Source organism: Phalacrocorax aristotelis, chromosome 8 (assembly GCF_949628215.1).
Source record: "Phalacrocorax aristotelis chromosome 8, bGulAri2.1, whole genome shotgun sequence".
NCBI lineage: Eukaryota > Metazoa > Chordata > Aves > Suliformes > Phalacrocoracidae > Phalacrocorax > Phalacrocorax aristotelis.
The window spans coordinates 15,947,606-15,959,812 of NC_134283.1; the positions used below are offsets into that span (position 1 = coordinate 15,947,606).

The window sequence follows — 12,207 nt, forward strand, 5'->3', positions numbered from 1 at the left end:
ACATTATACAGCATGAGGTTCATAATGAATAATTGCTAGGTTATTAGTGCTTAACAGATTAAGGGTACTTCCATTTATTACTGTGCTCCACTAAGAATAAGCATTAATTTTTTTTCAAAGCAAATTCAGTGGAAACAGTTTAAAATTTATGCTTGTAATGATTGCTACATGGTCCGTTAAGACCACCTCTAAGTAAGCTTAATTTGTAGCAGATAAATGTACATGTTTTCAACGTAGTTTATGGTGCATCCTGCACAGCTGTGCCCAACTGATTAAATCCTCACAAAATTTAAATAGGAAACCCATTACATAGACAGTATTATATCCATTTATCATACACACAGTCTCAATTTAACTCTCTAAGCCTTTGAGCAGGGTATTTTCACCAATTCATTAAGTATGTATATCGAGGCCATTTTGTCTTCTAGTTTGTTTTGCCCATTTGTTTTCTGGGCTTGTTTCCTTCCTACTTTTCAGTTCTGTCATCCAATAAGCAAGAACTTCAGCAAACTGAACATCGTCTGCAGCAATCATCTCAGTAATGATGCTAGATATGACAGTCACTTAAAATCCTAGACCTAGAGAGCTCTTATCTAGGGAAAAGAAGCAGGGCTATAACAGTATATAGGGAAAGGTGATCATTTACCTTCCAGAGTGGATTCTAGACTCTGGATTTGTTGTGACAGATAGACATGCTAGATGTTGAGAAAGGTTGGAATTACAGATATTTCTTCCCTTTCTTCAGCATTTCCCTTTGGTTAGCTCTGGGCATCTCCTGATTTTGTTTAAAATGCTTCCTAGGATCCATTCTGAACTGTCTGGCTTTAGGTGTTTTGAGTCTCATAGAAACCATAGCTCTGGATTCTAGAAATAGGATTTGAAGCATTTGTCCAATTTTGGAGATCAAATTTAGCTGCTCTGAATTAGTATCTGAAATCCCTCTTATTGTCATTGACTATAGAGTAAATTAAAGCTGTTAACTTCACATGCCCTGAGCCCTAAGTAAAATAGATGGTGTGAATTCCCTGTCAAACGAATACTGCTCTACTTGGTTCAAGACCATAGATATTTCTCTGGATTTAGTGCTATGGTAAAAGTCTTGATCATCATATTCTATGGTCTGCTATGGTGAGCCTCTGTAACTGTTCATAGGTTTATTAAGCTCAGTAGGGCCTATGCTAACAGAATGCTGCAAAATAAGGGCCAACTTCTGTTTAAGTTGTTGGAATATCTTTGTACTCGTCTACAAACTGAACAAACATACAGAACCACAAGGAAGTGTTGACCACCAAAATATTCAAGAATTAAAAACTTCATATGAAAACAATAGTTGTTTAAATAATAGTTCTCTGGTAGCTGGATCTGTTTTCTTAATGTACATATAAAATGGAATCATATGGCCTTTTTTTTTTTTAGCAAACGTGGGTATTTTAGAGAGAAATTAAACTTAGTAATTTTGCTTTTCCCTGTGCTGCAAATAGTGACAATAATTTATTATGACCATCTTTATAGTGAAGCCATTGTGCCCTTAAATGATTTTTTTTCCCCTGAGGTTGATAGTGTCAGTCCATTTTCCACAGAAGCACCAAAACTGACAGACGGATGAATTAATTTAAAAACCAGAAACTAGTGTATACCCCTGTATTCTGAAATTTGTTTCAGGGTATTTAGAATTTTGATTATATATTAACTGTAGGAAACAATTGATTTTTTGTTTGAGTAAGATGAAAACCCTAGTGTAAGAGTTTGTCAAATTGCATTTTTTTCATAGGCTTTTGGTGTGAGCTAGAGCTAGTCCTGATGTTCTTCAGAGCCTTTCACATTTGCTCTGCTCAAGCCACGTGGTTTGACTTCTCACTTCACTTCTTTTCCTTTTAAAAAGCCAAATAATCTGTAGGAAGCAAATAAGATCTCCAGCCATGAACCCCCAGATAGTGCGTCTCCGTTCTGCCAAACATCAGGACCAGGGTTAAGACAAGGACAAAGAAGAATGTTTAGAGCTATGTAATGCTTGGAATTTAGTGCGGAATGGACTTCCCAAATCTTGGAGAGAGAGTAGAAGTGTATTAGGAGTTTCAGGGAAAAGAAGATGTCCTTCATCTGAGGTGCAGGTGATGGAAGCAAGTGCTTTTAAAATGCTGAGCAATTCATTTGTTATTCCAAATACTCAGGTGATCTGGTGGTAGTCTCCACACCTAGAATCAGTGCTGTTGGCTCAGTGTTTCTTTTTTTTTTTCTCAGATAAGAAACGTATTCTCACCCTAAACATTCTCTCAGGGTATTCCTGATACCTGATCCTTTAAACAAACACTTGGAGAATCGAATGCCTGTTATAAAATAGAAAAGTATATCTTGGAATAAGACCTATATATGTGATATTATAGATGGACTTACAGTCCTAGAAGATTAGATAAATGCTTAGGAACACAGATAGTCAAAACATGGAAAAATTATCCTGGACATTCATTCAAGCATCACACAGAAATAGAGGCTGGCTGAACTGGACAGTTCTTGAACAACCTATAGGTGAGGTTGCAGTTTTTAAAGACCTCTGTGCAAATTTGAACGTCAGGATCTGTGTCCCAGTTCATTCAGAGGCTTCAGTTTCAGTGTCCCTTTTTCTAGTGATCACTGGCAGTAGGAATCAAGAGTGACTAGTAAAGTCCTGGCTCCAGGGTCTGGACAGTTGGTGGGTTCTTCAAAGTGGGAAAAAACCATGCTTCTGTCATCACAAGTGTGAAAATAATATTGCAAGTGCATATGATATATTTCCAGATTTCAAGGAGAGAACATTTCAATGGATAAAGAATTATGGGGAATGAGTTGCTTGCAAGTAAAGTCTAAACTTATGATGATATAAACATGCTCATTGTTTTGTTTTCTTTCAGAAACTGTTCACTAGGATTATTAGTAGCTATCCAGTATCTGGTGATATATTTTTTTTCATGGAAACACAAAGCTGTCTTTCAGCTATGCACAAGTCTTTGGAGGCTTGCGTGTGATATCGAGAAATTGTTGACTGTGAGATGCTAGTGTATATATAGTCATCCACTTCATCTATATAAAAACGTTTGTGCTTGTGATGAAACTGTTATTTGTATGTTTAGTGGATAAACATCTTAACAGAAGTGTTTATTTAAAAAAGCGTAACAGTGCAAATGTATGAACCTGAGGAGGTTTGTGTCACAATCTGTTATCTTGAAACCTTACCAAGACAAACTTACTTCAGGGAAGTCTGTGTTACTTTGCTGCTGGCAGAAAAATGATTAGTTACAGAATAATCTTATAGAGAGCTGGTTGCTAATTAAAAAAAAAATAAATGGGATGCTCCCTGTGTCATACTTTCAGAGGAATCTTCCTCACATGTTTTAATTTTTGAGGAATAGCTGACACGTTAATGCATTATTGTTAAATAATGATTGCATTTTAAATTATTAATTTAGCTAATTATAGGTATTTAGGAATCCATCAACTCTTCAGTTTGAGGTTAACTTTTTTTTTTTTTTGCAATAAATAGATGTATAAAAGAGTCTGACTATCAGAAAAGAGAAGACTGTGTAACTACTTCAGGAATATTTCCAGAGCAATGGAAGAATAATTGGTAACTGTGTTACTAGAAAGAAAATGACCCTTAATCTACTGAGGGTATTGAAAGCAATAACATTTTGGGTCCAAATTATATTAGTACTTAAACATTTTGATTCTTGGGTGCTTGGCTGAACTGTAGCCCCTATCCCATCTTACCTCAACCTTTACAGTTTAAATAAATTTATCAAAGTACGGCCAATTCAGAAGGCAGTTTAAGGAGAGACTATAGTCCCAGCAGAGTCAGAGATAGGATCTTGTCTTAAAGATGAGCTAAACAATTCAAGCGATTCCAATAAATAAAACAAAATTTATACATAAAGTAAATACAGAAAATATTTTCTACATGAGAAAGGAGCAAATGTGGTTAACAGTAGTTATTAACACTTTTTTTCAAGTGAGGTGTTTGTCTTCCTCCAGATGATAGCAAATTAAAATATGTTCATGACAGAAGCTGACCTTCATGGAAATACTTTTTGTCCTCAGATGAAGGATGTTTAATGATCATGTAGTTACCATGGCACATGTAGAATACCTGGCCTGGAGAGCAGAAGCAATCATGTTTAATTAAACTTTGTTTTCTTTTGATTGAGTTGACTTGCAGTCAAATTGGAAAGCATCTTCACATTTTAACCAAAAAATAAATCTTCAAGCAATAGAAATATATAAATACTGCACCACTGATACAGAGCTATTTTGCGAAGCTATGTCTAAGACTGTTTTGGATTTTAGTCCTTGTGCTGTACCTTATGGTGTATGACAATGTTTGTGGTTTACATATTATTGCATTAACTGGCAGTGTTATAAGCTGTATTCTTTCTTCGTGCTCCCGTGTGTCATGTAATTTACTTCTGATTTTTTTTTTCTACAATATTTCTTTTCCTCTCAAAGTATATTGGTATTTTTATACCATAACTATTATGTGATATGCCAAAACATTTCAAACACTGCTTAAATATGAAGGAAATATGAAATGTTTTCACATAACTCTGTAACGTGATATTAAACAGATTTAACACAAATTCAGTGCAAACCTGATGAGAACTACTTCCTTTAAGTCTCTTTAGAACATGCATTATTCTTATTTAGCTGTAAAACATCCACCATCTTTTCTGTGTCGCTAAACAGTTCTTTTCTGTTTGTTTGCAAATCCTTCTTAGTGATTGTCTCTCCTTTAATTCATTCCATTCTGAATCATTGTCTCAAACTGTATGTGCCTGGAAGGGTTAGTGAGCTGCTTGGAGTGGATACCCAAGAATGTCTTTGTTTAGGTGCTCTAAACCATTATGTGCCTATTTTGCACCCAGTTTTGGCTGTGTATAAAAAGCATAATCCAGAAAGTACTTTAGATATGCAGTGTGCATAAACACAATGCATAAACAGGGCTGAAGAAGGTGATCTGTAACATACCACTTGCTGAGCGGGGAGCTCTCTAACTTGGAACAATTTTGTGATTTTGCTCTGGAGTATAAGTTTCTCTTTTCGTAAGAATTCTCGGGTCAGGAACAAATGTGCGGAGCTAGTGAGTCTATGAAAATGAAGGGAGATAAGAAAAAAAGAGAAAGCAGCAAGGAGGAGAACGAAAAGTTGGGTGAGTGGTAGTAGAAGGAAAATGCTTACACGTCCTAAACTTAGAAATTCTTTACATTTGGACAAAAAGGTCTGGATCCAGTATTGCCCTTTGAATTTATCAGCTTCCATTTCCTAATTTTCACTGGCTTTGTATCATGGAAGTTTGTGGACTTATATGCTGGTACTTATATGCCCTAACAGCTTCTGGAAAATTACCAGCTGCTAGATATTCTGAATAACTTAGTGCAATGAAGCAATGCAAAGGAGCTGGTTTTGGCCATTTCAATGGTGCAGGCATGTACAGATACATTCTCTGAGTCAGAAAATATTCACTGCTGAAGTCCCTTGTGGCCAGTGTCATCTTCTAAAAGACTTCTCAGGAGAAGCTTATTCTTACCAGTGTCCCTTTGGCGACATGAGCAATTTTTTTCTGCTATATTTTGTGGCTCATCATTTGAACCATCCTTTAAGGATATGCTCTGGGCTGAAATCCTGTTTGTGCTATTAACTTTTACACTGTAATAACTCATTTAAGAACATCAGATAGTCTCTAAATAGGCTTTTTATTAATGTTTTGTTAAAAAATAATAAATTATCTTCCTCTTAAAACAGAATTTTGCAGCCTCTGCAATGTAACCTTGAAATTTCAAAACTCTTTCAAAGACTTTGCAGAGCCTTCCTGATAGATTAAAGAGTTTGTTTTATCAAAGGGTACATTCAGAGGAACTCTGATTTTTTTTCAAGCGCTAAAGTCTTAACCCTACTTGCACTTCAGATTTGAGTTATATATAAATGTATAATATATAGTGTATACAACCACATATATTTTAGGAATGTAAATGGCTTACAAAATCTAATTGGCTTTTTTTTTTAAATACTGCCTAATTTGTTTGTTATTTTGTTTTGAATCCATTGTTTCCTTTGCTTAATTTTGTAGTATGAAGTCCCATGTAGTTTGTCTGAATAAACATTATGTTTAGAAGTGGGAGGTCATTGATACTTGTTCATCAGCCCCTACACAAACATAATGGAGAGAAAAGTCACGTTCATGTGTGCCTGAAGACAACGTGAGAAGACTGTGGCTTTCTGATTCTGCTGCCCAGCTTAGCACATGCTCTGTTTTGTGTGAAAGTCTGATGGAGGAGATGCTGCCATCAGTGCTACTGCTGCCTCTAGACTTGTTTATGGCTTAGATTTTTACGTTCTCTGTTAGTACAGGAAATTCAGAAGCTCTAATCTGACTCCTTAAAATGCTCTTGAATCTCAGCTTTTGTCTAGAAGATACAAGTTTTTAGTCAAGATTGAAAAGAAAAATGCAGGCCTATTTTCTGTATGCAGGTCAGATGGCACCCAAGAGAGCAAAAAGTTGATGAGAGCACCCAAATTCTTATGAGAATAGTTCAAATGAAACTGTGCTAGCATATATGAACTTGAACATTAGCCCATGGGCAGCATCAGTCCTTCAGCCCAATATTTGTTTAATCCAGACAGAAATCATAGTGCCTATGGAACTGTAAGAGGAGGAGGCATTTTTCTCAATTCACTTTTGTCTAGGTATATGCAAAGCATTTCTAACTTTGTTACCAAACACAAATTTAGTTTGTTATAACACATTGCTTGAGCAGTCATGGAGTCCCACCGAAATATATCTTTTGACTAAAAGTGTAACACTGTGTTTCTACCATTGTAGCCAATATGTTGCTATGAAAACTCTTGGTAAGTACTTACCTGGAATTATTGAAGGACTTGACCTTCTTCTGTGAAGTATTAGCAACATTATTGAGTTCTCTTTTAATAGTGTTTTTGTTATCTCTGCCCTTGTAAGTCCCTTCTTCCAAATGTTATAGCTTATTAGTTTATACGCTATTTTCACTGCAATTATAGCTAGTACAAGAATGTTTTGTTACCTTTTTAGCACCTTGTCACCATGCGTCATTTTTTAGATCCTCATTGCTCCTTATTAGAGTTTATTTAAAATCTCAGCATAACTGGATAATGAAGCATGCTTATGATATATACTAGAAAAGCTTTTCTAAAGATTTTGTTGTGTTGGTGGCAGTCTGTGGTGTTTTATTTGGGTTTGTGTGTGTGTGTGTCATCTCTTAGGTTAGTTAAATGTAATAGAAATGTACATAAATGTCAGACAGTTTGTACAACCTCTGCTGGAATGACTTCATGAGTGTGCCAGAATACACGCGATCTCTGCATGCTCCACCTAACCTCCTGAATGATGCCACCTCCTTCTGGTCTGTTTTCTTCCATTGACACTGTTCAAATAGAATAGGATACAATGTCTGAGATTAATAGCTTTGGTTGTCTGAAAAAAACCTTGGGATCCTTAATTAAAAAAAAATAACACTATGGGAAGATAAAGTGAAGCAGATGAAAATTATTGATCTGGCCCTGAGAAGATTATGCTAAAGAAAATGGTGTGATTTGCCTCCTTTATTTCAATTATTGTTTTGCTTACGGTTTTTTTGGTGGTTGTGTGGCCTCAGTGTGTATTACCCAAGCATGTCATAATTTGAAGTGTATTTATTACTTCTCACAACATCCTTGCAACATAAAGAAGTATTACTGTTATTATTTATTATCTTCATTAGTTGCAGAGATTTGAGGCACAGAGCCAGCAGACTAGAGAGGTACTCCAACTAGTGAAGACCATGCTAAGATGAGAATTGAGAACAGCACATGTGGTAGCACAGTGCTATCTATGCTTGACTTGCAAAGCCACGTACGTGTCTTAAGAGGCCTATGAATGCAGATGAAGCACCACAGAGCCTGGTATTGCCTGAGGAGTGTTTATGGGATAGACCTTGTATTCTGCACAGTCTGTGCTGTGTAGAAACATTACCTTAAAGCATCATTAGCATAAACTTGTGTTCTGTGGCATCTGAGTCATTGAAACTACACTTCAAAACTGAATCCATGCCTCCTGAGTCATATGGTTTCAGAGCACTCTAGAGCAATCTGTAACAGAAAATCATCTTTGTATATATTCCATAGTATTAAATTTTTAAAAAATGCTATAGTGGTAATTTTCTTTACATTTTAGGACAGACTGTTTTTTAAATATTATAACATTTAAATTTTAAAATAATTCCAATAAAAGCTAATTACTATCACTCTGAATAAATTCTGTCTGATTTTCCTGAAAAATAGTGACTATAGGCCAAACTACACTTTTTCTAAAGTTGTCAGAGTTGTCAGTGAATTTCCTTGTATATAACCCAAAGCAAAATGTGGCCTTTTAATTCTACAAACAGCAATAAAGATAGTGAACACTGGAGAAGTATATATTTGGATTATGAGTAGTTGATTTTCTTTTAAATTGGGTTTATAGACTATTGTTAGTAGTATTGTTTCCTTTTTCATTGCATCCTTGATAGTGGGTGTTTACAGATGCACTATTACACTATTACTAGAACTACTTATTGTAATATCCTTTTTGAGTAAAGTCAGGCAGCCTGTGATAATTGCTGTACAGAGACACTTCTGTGATGTAATATACAATGTCACTTAAGCCCTGTTCATAAAGATCTGAGTTTTCAAACGTTCAGTACATTACAATAAGTTTTGGGTTGGGCTAAATTGCACTATTGATTTTTTTGTAATTAGGTTTTAATGAATTGTATTGACTGAGTTGTATGTTTGTCAAGGGACTTAAAAGATTGGATTGTGATAATTTCATTATTTACTTATTTTTATTGTGTCTAACAGTAGAGAGCTCCTGGAAATCTTTTCTAGGTATCAGTAACTTTGATTTTTGTGCAAGCTTCTTTTGTGCAAGTCTAGTACCTACTTTTCTGTAGTAAAATATTAATAAAATATGTAAGATTGTAGGAGTATGGCTTGCCTAAAAGCTGTTGAAGTAATCTAGCTCTTAGAAATTTCTCGTTTCTTACTGTTTGCTCCCCTCTACCACTTGGGTTAAACTGCTTGACTGAAATTGGTCAATAAGGGTTTTTGTTGGACTTTTGCTCCTTCATGATTGCTTATATTTGTTTTAATCTTTATCACTGGGTACTGAAAAGCTGCTTTTCCTTATTGATGCTTAATCAAATATCATGACAGCAGATAATCCCCTATTCTGATTTAGTAACATGCACTGCACTCTTTTCCATTAGCTTTTCTTATACTGTTTTATTAAATTATGTGCTTCAGAAGGAGAAACACAAGTTCTACACCAGGCCCCAAAATACTGATTAAATGGTGCTTAAACAGCTTAGTTTACTCCTGAAGGGCTGGGGGTACCTGCTGTAACTTTGTAATGATGACTACTTTTCACTCTTCTAATAGAAAATCACATCTTTTCCTGAAATAAGTAGTTTAAAACTCCCTGTCTTTAGTGCTTTCTGTATCTGCGTGTAAGCTTTTCCTTTCTCATCACCTTTGCTAATATACTGGACTTCCCACTGTGCTGTACAGCAATCATGAATAATTTTTGCTGAGCAAAGTCCTGGGTCAGCATGGTTTCTTGTGAGCTGGAAAGTGAGAGTCTGGCCCTTGGTCGGTAACCCCTTCAAGGCAGGACAACACCACCTTTCACAAAGTCTACTCTTGATCAGTCAGTTTTCTTTTGTAGGGGAGGTGCTGAACACTTCACTGCACTTGAGTGGGCCTTATCTTTCTTAATGCAGTTACAGCTAATCCCAACAGCAGATTAACTTGTTCTTCCAACTACAGAGTCCTCTGGGTTTCTCCCTCTATGAGATACCAGTCTTTAATGAACACATGTGTGCTTAGATATGGGGCTGTATGCCATCTCGAAGCAGTGGTGGAGCTCTGTTGAGAGTCTTTCCAGACCAGAAGCAGCCTAGCAGTGTTAGAAAGGTATGAACCAAAGCTAGTGCATCACAGAGAGATGTGCCATATTAGCTTGACTTAGGTCCATAGCTTTTGGATTGGGTATTTTTTAAATGTAAGACTGGTTTGCAACACAGAGAAATAATGTACAACTGCCTGCACATGGCTGGATAGAGCTACCTTCGTGTTGTTTACTTTGATGCTGTCCTATTATATGACCTTGAGTAAATAAGTCGCTGAATCTTTCTGTGCTTTTGTTCTTCCTACATATCTTAACCTTTTATAGTCAATCTGTAATATTTCAGCCTTTCATATTGAAAAGGCAAATCTTTCCTAATATATTTTCCTATTTTTGTCATTGACCACTGCAAAGGATTCCAGCATATGTTCTATTCTGTGCGCGATACACTTGCTTAGGTAAGAATCGGTCAATTCAGACACGAAAACATGAACAATAATTCTAGCTTGCAATATTTTACCATTTAATGTCAATAAACTTGTTCACCTGGAGGATTTGTATCTTTGAAACTGAATATTTGGCATAACTTCAGTTCCTTGTTAGATTTAACAAGCAGCCTGGTGAATTTATGCTGTTCCCCTTAGCTGTGAATCTGTTGTCTCTTCCAGAATTATTTGGGCATAAGGGCCTGTATTGGGCAATTAAAAAAGACACAGAGCTATATACAACTGTGCCTGAATACTACTTCTAAATTTGTGCACAGCCATTTCCACATAGAAATATGCACTTTGCACATGTGGCTGCATGATTTAGTGCCAACAGTTTAGGTTTATGGTATGAATGCACCTGCATGTAAGACTTTATTTTAAAATTTGGTCATGCAGAACTTAGCTTTTTAATTAGGTTTTCTTTTTTTGTCTCTTGGACAAAAATGTGCATATGCATGTATTTGCATATTTGATGTGTATTTTTAGAACTGTAATGTAAATTGAACTTAGAGAATGGGTATACCCCAGCATGTAACGTACGTAAATATAAACAAGGATATGTATCCCAAAGTGAAATACTCAGAAGGTCTGGCTAAAATGTGGAAAATTGCTTTTCTCTTTGGCTAAGGAGGAAAAATAATTTCAGATCACAAGAGAGTGTTCTTCATGCTTCCTCGTATTTTCCTCTGAAAAATTTATTCTTTGCTTTAAATTACAGATGATTTTGTTATTACTATCAGAATATTTAATACTGATATTCATTTTATCTCTTTCTGTCTGTGAAATAATTTGCTAACGGTATTGGTTGTAATCATAGTGTGAGAGGCATTTGTGCAAGATAGTGACAGGCTTTTTATTTGTTGAGATATTACTAGCTGTTTACAAGCAGTGCTGGCAGCAATGATTTTTTTTCTTTAGAGTATTTTAGTACATTAGTAATGGTATGTGTGAGCCTCTGGGGCAAGGTATGGACAGAAGAGTAACTATTAGGAGGCAAAAACAGATATTTCCAGATGAGAAGCTTCCGTCTTGTTTCCTCTTAGAAATATATCTTACTTTTGTCGTAAGTTTCATTTACAGAAAAGGAACTTTTCCTGTGACAACCTCCTTCAGATTAAATCCATGCAGTCTAGCAGGACAATACCAATTAGCTAAAGTAAGGTGAATGGGATATATAGTGAAGTAAATAGATATTACGCACAAGCAACTCATTCTGCTCAGTTTAACTGAATGAATTTCTAAACGGGCTAAGCTTGAATTTGTATACACATACTTTTTAACTCTTCCTCCTGAAAACTGTCTAACTCTGGTGTCTTCCAATGAAGTGAAACATGTCAGAATAAAATTGAAAAGATCATGAAAGTGGTAGGAAAACAAAGCAACAACAAGTAAATATAGAAGAAGCCATCACTCCCCAGCAAATAAAAACTAGAATTCATAGAACTTAAAAAGTTCTAAATAAACAAGATATACTTGAATCATTGTCTTGTCTGTCACTGTGTCAACACAGAATAGTTCTTTTCAGCAAATTTCCAAGTGTTTAATTAATTTCAAAGTACCTTAGATGGCAAGGTTTCAGCAAACTCCCTTAGAAGATTATTCCATGGCCAGATACATCTATTAGCATTTCCTTTCCAAGTTCAGCCTTTGCTCTGTTTCATCCTACTATTCCTACCCCTTGGGCTACATAAAATAGTTTTTTCCTATTCTTGGTATGTCTGTCCTTCAGACACTTAAGGATATGTATCATTGATCCCTCAGCCTAGAAATAGTTAACAAGAGGAAAAACTGCTTCGG

At 35.7% G+C, this 12,207-nt stretch overlaps 1 long non-coding RNA gene across 3 annotated transcripts in view; it reads left to right on the forward strand.

Annotated features, from left to right (window-relative positions):
* LOC142061040 (uncharacterized) overlaps positions 1 to 12,207 on the forward strand; it is a 288,092-nt gene that overhangs the window by 178,316 nt on the left and 97,569 nt on the right. The window lies entirely within an intron of this gene.